This window comes from Bufo bufo, chromosome 6 (assembly GCF_905171765.1).
Source record: "Bufo bufo chromosome 6, aBufBuf1.1, whole genome shotgun sequence".
Lineage (NCBI taxonomy): Eukaryota > Metazoa > Chordata > Amphibia > Anura > Bufonidae > Bufo > Bufo bufo.
In genome coordinates, this window is record NC_053394.1 from 164,723,581 (window position 1) to 164,732,843 (window position 9,263).

A 9,263-nucleotide genomic window follows, 5' to 3' on the forward strand; every position below is an offset into this window, starting at 1 on the left:
GGCGCCTGCACACAGATAGCAGCGGCGGCACTGCTATCTATTACCCACTTAGGTATAGCTGTGCGCTGCTCTGTCCTCTTCCCTCTTATACTGGATGAACCCCGCTGTAAAGTGATTGGTAAATCCGGAGCGCCGTGCCCTCTAGCGCCCCCTGGCGACCCGAGCAGCATATATAATAGTTCCTGATCCTACAGTCTGAGGATGCTTCAGCTGTAAATCAGGGTTTTAAAAATGGTGCCTGCTCAGAAGTTAAGCAGTTGCCATAGCCACCGGGTTTCTGCAGTTTTACACGGAGGACACGGAGGCAATGTCCCTGGTCAGTGATAATGTTGATCACGGACACTTAACCCCATAGATGCTGTAGTGGCATCTGAGCGGTAAAACCCCTGGAGCGCCAAGATCAAGGGAGTGCTTTGGTAGCCCTCAGGCCCTCACAGCAATGTTCCATGGGTACACAGTGAATCTCCCATAGACTGCAATGTTACATTGTCGCAGTCTATGGGAGAAGCAACCAGACGATTACATGTTCAAGTCCCCTAGGGGGAATAAAAAAATGTAATATATACATATATATTCAAACCACCCTCATTTCTCAATATTAAAAATACAAAACAAACATGACTTGCACCGCAGTGTCCCGTAACGCCCATACTATTAAAATATATCCCGTATCGTGAACACTGTCAATTTTGTCACACAGACGTTTTTACGCTGTCTTCGCCACTTGGGAGTCCGGAGCCTGGAAATCAGCCCTGGCAAGCTCCCTAACATTGACGCCTGGAAACAGGAGTGAAAACTACGCCAATCAGAGGTTGGCGTAGTTTTCACTCCAGGAGCATGGACTGTCAGAGGTGCGCCTAATTCATGACGAGGCCTTCCCCTTGTCATATATTAGGTGCTTCTGGCGGCGCAGGGGCTATCAAAGTGCAGTGTAAAGCGCTCGTCTGTGATAAATGACCCCCAATATCTGCTGGAGGAGGGGTAATGGTCTGGGGCTGTTGGTCAGCCCCTTATTTCCAGTCAATGGCTCCTTAAGGGCGACTTCACACACGAAAAATTCTGCGACTGAAAATCACCTTAGGCCACTTTCAGACAAGCGAGTGTCACGCTCCGGACTCGCAGCACAGCTCCCGTCCTGAACTCCCAGCACTGCCGGGTTCACATAGCATTAAAGGGATTTATGATGCTATGTAACCCTTACAGTTCTGGAATGTATTGGATAACACTGATATAATGCTGTCCGTGTTATCCAATACATTCCATCGGGGAAGCGCTCATCTCCATATTCAGGTGTATCAGCTGAATGATGCGGCGGGGCACAGGAGCAATGTCTCCCTGCACCTCCGTTCCCTCTGATCGACTTGAGGCCTAGTGCCTGTAGCCTATCAGAGAGCGGGGTGATGACGTCATCATCGCGCCACCTGAGCCAGGCAGCATACAGCTCAGGGCCTTTTCTCTGGAAAGCATTGCAGACGGCTGCATTGAGGTAATTATTGGTGTTTCTTATTTTTATTTGGCAGTTTGCTGTTGGGCCAATATGGGGCCCATTATTATAACGGGGGGGGGTTACTATGGGGGACATTAGTTCTACTGGGTGCACTAAAGGGGGGTATCTTTTGTACTGGCACACATCAGGGGAATTACACCTGGGGGCATTATGGTGGGCTTTATTACTACTGGGGGACTATGGAGAACATGATTCCATGGCAGTTGCTGGGGCTAGCTCAGGTGGTAAGGAAGTGTCTTCCTCCATATTAGCTTCTTGGGTGTCCCCCCAAGCAGCCACAAGTCCTTCACCTGCCCCGATGCATCTGGGGTTAAGAGAGGTGGGGGGCGGATAGCATATTTTTCCAGCCACGCAGCTACAAACCGGATTCCAAAAAAGTTGGGACACTAACCAAATTGTGAATAAAAACTGAATGCAATGATGTGGAGATGGCAAATGTCAATATTTTATTTGTAATAGAACGTAGATGACAGATCAAACGTTGAATCCGAGTAAATGTATCATTTTAAAGGAAAAATACGTTGATTCCAATTTTCACGGTATCAACAAATCCCCAAAAAGTTGGGACAAGTAGCAATAAGTAAATTTGAGCATAACGAAGAGCTGGAAGACCAATTAACACTAATTAGGTCAATTGGCAACATGATTGGGTATAAAAAGAGCTTCTCAGAGTGGCAGTGTCTCTCAGAAGCCAAGATGGGTAGAGGATCACCAATTCCCATAATGTTGCGCAGAAAGATAGTGGAGCAATATCAGAAAGGTGTTACCCAGAGAAACATTGCAAAGACTTTGCATCTATCATCATCAACTGTGCATAACATCATCCGAAGATTCAGAGAATCTGGAACAATCTCTGTGCGTAAGGGTCAAGGCCGTAAAACCATACTGGATGCCCGTGATCTCCGCGCCCTTAAACGACACTGCACCACAAACAGGAATGCTACTGTAAAGGAAATCACAGAATGGGCTCAGGAATACTTCCAGAAACCATTGTCAGTGAACACAATCCACCGTGCCATCCGCCGTTGCCAGCTGAAACTCTACAGTGCAAAGAAGAAGCCATTTGTAAGCAAGATCCACAAGCTCAGGCGTTTTCACTGGGCCAGGGATCATTTAAAATGGAGTGTGGCAAAATGGAAGACTGTTCTGTGGTCAGACGAGTCACGATTCAAAGTTCTTTTTGGAAATCTGGGACGCCATGTCATCCGGACCAAAGAGGACAAGGACAACCCAAGTTGTTATCAACGCTCAGTTCAGAAGCCTGCATCTCTGATGGTATGGGGTTGCATAAGTGCGTGTGGCATGGGCAGATTGCATGTCTGGAAAGGCACCATCAATGCAGAAAAATATATTCAGGTTCTAGAACAACATATGCTCCCATCCAGACGTCATCTCTTTCAGGGAAGACCCTGCATTTTTCAACAAGATAATGCCAGACCACATTCTGCATCAATCACAACATCATGGCTGCGTAGGAGAAGGATCCGGGTACTGAAATGGCCAGTCTGCAGACCAGATCTTTCACCTATAGAGAACATTTGGCGCATCATAAAGAGGAAGGTGCAACAAAGAAGGCCCAAGACGATTGAACAGTTAGAGGCCTGTATTAGACAAGAATGGGAGAGCATTCCTATTTCTAAACTTGAGAAACTGGTCTCCTCGGTCCCCAGACGTCTGTTGAGTGTTGTAAGAAGAAGGGGAGATGCCACACAGTGGTGAAAATGGCCTTGTCCCAACTTTTTGGGGATTTGTTGACACCATGAAATTCTGATTCAACATATTTTCCCCTTAAAATGGTACATTTTCTCAGTTTAAACTTTTGTTCCGTGATTTATGTTCTATTCTGAATAAAATATTAGAAGTTGGCACCTCCACATCATTGCATTCAGTTTTTATTCACGATTTGTATAGTGTCCCAACTTTTTTGGAATCCGGTTTGTATTTCCTCCTTCTTACTGTGTGCGCCCTGCGGCCCCTGGTCATGGCACGTTACCCAGGCTGGCAGCACACTTTAATGTGCTTTTCTGGTGAGTTTGAGCTTGGGTATCTTGGGGTACAGGATAATATAGCAGAGTCTGCAGCGGGAGCTCACACAGACACATCCGCTCACTCAGCCATCCAGGCCACACCACTGAGAACATGATCTATAGCATGGGCACTACGGGGGACATTATTACTATTGGGGGCACTGTTAACACTAAGTGCACTCTGGCAAAGAATTACCATATTTTTCGCCCTATAAGACGCACCTAGGTTTTTGAGGAGGAAAATAAGAAAAAAAATATTTTTAACCAAAAGGTTAAAGCTTTTGGTGGGCTTTGAACTAATGGTGGTCTGTGCATGACACTATTATGGGGGATCTGTGGATGATGCACTGTTATGGGGGATCTGTGGATGGCACTGTTTATGGGAGATCTGTGGATGGCACTGTTTATGGGAGATCTGTGGATGGCACTGTTTATGGGGGATCTGTGGATGGCACTGTTTATGGGGGATCTGTGGATGGCACTGTTATGGGGGATCTGTGGATGGCACTGTTTATGGGGGATCTGTGGATGGCACTGTTATGGGGAGGGAAATCTGTGGATGGCACTGCTATGGGGTGGGGGATCTGTGGATAGCACTGTTATAGGGGATCTGTGGATGGCACTGTTATGGGGGATCTGTGGATGGCACTGTTTATGGGAGATCTGTGGATGGCACTGTTTATGGGGGATCTGTGGATGGCACTGTTATGGGGGATCTGTGGATGGCACTGTTATGGGGGATCTGTGGATGGCACTGTTATGTGGGATCTGTGGATGGCACTGTTATGGGGGATCTGTGGATGGCACTGTTATGGGGGATCTGTGGATGGCACTGTTATGGGGAGGGAAATCTATGGATGGCACTGCTATGGGGTGGGGGATCTGTGGATGGCATTGTTATGGGGGGATCTGTGGATGACACTGCTATATATGTGTCATCCACAGATCCCCCTCATAACAGTGTCCCCCAATACACCGGCCCTCCGCTCACCGCAGTATTTCTCGACATTAATCCTTAACCTGTTAATAAGTTGAACTAAAGCTGCGCTTTCGCCTGTTCCCCTGTATCAGTACAGCACTTACTAACAAGCTTCCATAGCAGGCAGAGCGGACGGCAGCAGTAACGTCACTCACTGACGTTGAGCGCCTGCTCCTCCCACTTTATGAATGAAGCAGGCGGAACAGGCGCACAACATCAGTGAGTGACGTTACTGCTGCGTCCGCTCTGCCTGCTATGGAAGCTTGTTAGTAAGTGCTGTACTGATACAGGGGAACAGGGGAAAGCGCAGCTTTAGGCCTCATGCACACGACCGTTGTGTGCATCCGTGGCCGTTGTGCCGTTTTCCGCGGACCCATTGACTTTCAATGGGTCCGTGGAAAAATCGGAAAATGCACCGTTTTGCAGCCGAGACCATGATCCGTGTATCCTGTCTGTCAAAAAAATATGACCTGTCCTATTTTTTTGACGGACAACGGTTCACGGACCCATTCAAGTCAATGGGTCCGTGAAAGAACACGGATGCACACAAGATTGGCATCCGTGTCCGTGATCCGTGGCCGTAGGTTACTTTCATACAGACGGATCCAAAGATCCGTCTGCATAAAAGCTTTTTCAGATCTAAGTTTTCACTTCGTGAAAACTCAGATCCGACAGTATATTCTAACACAGAAGCGTTCCCATGGTGATGGGGACGCTTCTAGTTAGAATACACTACAAACTGTGTACAAGACTGCCCCCTGCTAATAGGTTGGTGGCCAGTGCGGCCCCCCCCCTCCCTCTATTGTAATAATTCGTTGGTGGCACAGTGTGCGCCCCCCATTGCCCCCCCCCCTCCCTCTATAGCATTAACAACATTGGTGGCCAGTGTGCGGCCTCCCATCTCCCCCCCCCCATCATTGGTGGCAGCGGAGTTCCGATCGGAGTCCCAGTTTAATCGCTGGGGCTCCGATCGGTAACCATGGCAACCAGGACGCTACTACAGTCCTGGTTGCCATGGTTACTTAGCAATAGTACAATAGTAGAAGATTCATACTTACCTGCTGCTGGCTGCTGCTGCGATGTTCGTGTCCGGCCGGGAGCTCCACCTACTGGTAAGTGACAGGTCTGTGCGGCGCATTGCTAAATGAACTGTCACTTACCAGTAGGAGGAGCTCCCGGCCGGACACAGACATCGCAGCTCCCAGGTAAGTATGAATCTTTTACTATTGTACTATTGCTAGTAACCCGCTGCCACCAATGATCGGGAGGGGGGGGGGGGGAGATGGGAGTCCGCACACTGGCCACCAATGTTGTTAATGCTATAGAGGGAGGGGGGGCCGATGGGGGGGCGCACACTGTGCCACCAACGATTTATTACAATAGAGGGAGGAAGGGGGGGGGCGCACACTGTGCCACCAACGAATTATTACAATAGATTGGGGGGGGCCGCACTGGCCACCAATGATATTCAAACTGGGGAAGGGGGGGGGGGGCTGCCCCCTGCTGCCTGGCAGCCCTGATCTCTTACAGGGGGATATGATAGTACAATTAACCCCTTCAGGTGCGGCACCTGAGGGGTTAATTGTGCTGATCACGGCCCCCTGTAAGAGATCGGATGCTGCTAGGCAGCAGGGGGCAGTCATGTACACAGTTTGTAGTATATTCTAACTAGAAGCGTCCCCATCACCATGGGAACGCCTCTGTGTTAGAATATACTGTCGGAAATGAGGTTTCACGATCTAACTCATGTCATGTCACTTACCAGTAGGAGGAGCTCCCGGCCGGACCTGTCACTTACCAGTAGGAGGAGCTCCCGGCCGGACGCAGAGATCGCAGCTCGCAGGTAAGTATAATGGTTCTACAAATTGCTAAGTAACCATGGCAACCGGGACTGCAGTAGCGTCCTGGTTGCCATGGTTACCGATCGGAGCCCCAGCGATTAAACTGGGACTCCGATCGGTACACTCCGCTGCCACCAATGATAGGGGGGATATTTTAATTAGGAGGGGGAGGGAGGGGAGAAGGCCCACTGGCCACCAACGAGTTAACTACATGGGAAGGGAGAGGGGGGCCCACTGCCCACCAACGAGTTAACTACAGGGGAGGGAGGGGGCCGGCCGCACTGGCCACCAATGAGTTAACTACAGGGGAGGGGGAGGCCAACTGGCCACCAATGAGTTAACTACAGGGGAGGGCGGGGGCCGGCCACCAATGTGTTAACTACAGGGGGGGGGCTGCCCCCTACTGCCTGGCAGCACCTGCCAGGCAGCAGGGGGCAGTCATGTACACAGTTCTTTTAGTATATTCTAACCTGAAGCGTCCCCATCACCATGGGAACGCCTCTGTGTTAGAATATACTGTCGGATTTGAGTTTCACGATGTAACTCAAATCCGACAGTATATTCTAACATAGAGGCGTTCCCATGGTGATGGGGACGCTTCAAGTTAAAATATACCATCGGATTGGAGAAAACTCCGATCCGATGGTATATTAACTCCTGACTTTACATTGAAAGTCAATGGGGGACGGATCCGTTTGAAATTGCACCATATTGTGTCAACGTCAAACGGATCCGTCCCCATTGACTTGCATTGTAATTCAGGACGGATCCGTTTGGCTCCGCACGGCCAGGCGGACACCAAAACGACTTTTTTTTCATGTCCGTGGATCCTCCAAAAATCAAGGAAGACCCACGGACGAAAAAACGGTCACGGATCACGGGAAAACGGAACCCCGTTTTGCGGACCGCAAAAAAATACGGTCGTGTGCATGAGGCCTAAGGATTAATGTCTAGAAATACTGCGGTGAGCGCGGGGCCCGGTATAAGAGTACAGTGACTGCTCCGGGCCCCGCCCCTAGTTCCGGACTCCAGCCCCTCCTCTCTCCCCGCTCATACATCGCAGACTGCAATGTAAAATGGAAGCATTCGCCCCATAAGACGCAGGGGCATTTTCCCCCCACTTTTGGGGGGGGGGGGGGAGTGCGTATTATGGGGCGAAAAATACAGTATTACTATTGGTGGCACTTTTGTCAGTAAATTGCCATTCAACAAAAACAAAACAATGACATAAACATCCTAAGTCTGAGACAAAAGTCACAATTTACCACTGGAAATGTCACAAATATGTTTCAAAAGTTGCAAGTGTGGTCTGGAAAGGGGTGGCGGAAATGGCGTATTTCAGTTTTAAAAAGTGCTATTGGTGTTAAAATGTCGCAAATGAAGAGAAATAGGCGGATACTCAAGTTGATATTTTAAAAAGTCACATTTTAAAAGTGGCGTGCTCCTTTTGATATATGAGGTGAAACAAATCACTTTTCATTTGTAATGTTAGTATGTTTTTGGCGCAAATTACGCCATTATTGATAAATGACCCCCTGTGTGTTTTGTAGGGTAAGGCTGAGAATTGGCATGGAGGGTAAGGCTGAGACTATTTTTGTCTCAGTCAGCAGAAAGGCTAGGTGCAACCCTGCAAGAAAGATATGAGAAATATACAGGGAGAACTTAGGAATTTGATTGTGGACTCTCTACACAGATTTTTTATATTTCATTCACTTTCCTGCTACTGTAAACGTGGCTGTACCCTAATTGGGGCATCCGTAGGAGCTCCATTTCCAGGAAATATACAGCCTCCTTAGGGGGATTATACACCGGTAGTGCTGATCTGGGTGTGCTAAGAACCAGCAGCTCTGCTGTACCCAGAGGACGCATTGCCTACTGACTACATAGAGCGCTGTGTAACCGTGATCCTAGAAAAGAGAAGTGGAAGAGACTGCTTCTATCTTGCCCTCAGGACCTGACCTGCTCTTGCTAAACTGCAGGAGGATCATTTCTATAACACCTACGCCTTTCATTCCTGATTAGTGATGAGCGAAGCGAGCTTCTGATGTTAATAACTTCGGATTAATACTGTACGGAGATCCGTCTCTGTGAGTATTAGAATGTATGGGCTCCGATGAGCCGAAGTTAGTTATTTGTGAAGTTGCCTGACTTTGTTGAATAACTTAGGTAATTGATTTTTAAAGTGGAAAACCACCTTAAAACCGAACTCTGCTTTGGTTCTGAGGTACCAGTAGGAACAGAACCCGAGTACGGTTTCAAGTTTTAAAGTGGTTTTCCACTTTAAAAATCAATTACCTAAGTTATTCAACAGTCAGGCGCGACTTCACGAATAACTAACTTCGGCTCATCGGAGCCCATACATTCTAATACTGTATGGAGACTGATCTCCGTACAGTATTAGAACGAAGCGTCCCTAGGTCACTATTCCTGATCATTTCTTCAGCTACACTCACACCCTGTGTATGGGGCAGTACTGTACGTTGTGGATATAGTACTCTACAGGAAGACCATTTTTGTGCCAGGTATCTACCCGATACCATTTTATATAATTCGGGTTTTGTGTCCTGGCAGCTGTGTGTGCTACAGCAATAAAGCCCTATTCCTGGCTGAGGGGGCACAGGGTGGCAGCACTGCACGTCAGTGCCACCGGCAGGAAACATGCCAGTAATGTACCACCACATATAACCTCCACGCCACGAAGTGGAGTAGTACAGGGATAACGTGAGGAGACGTAATGCCGCCTCACGCCACAATCAGAAACGCAGCAGAGAAGTCACATGACCGAAGAGGGTCACATGACTCTTCGCGCCTCAAGTACACCCGGAGAGATGTGAGATCACGTGTGCCTTGTGAGTGACCGCCGGTGCTGTACCGGGAACTAATACCGGAACTGTACTGACCCCCGCCCC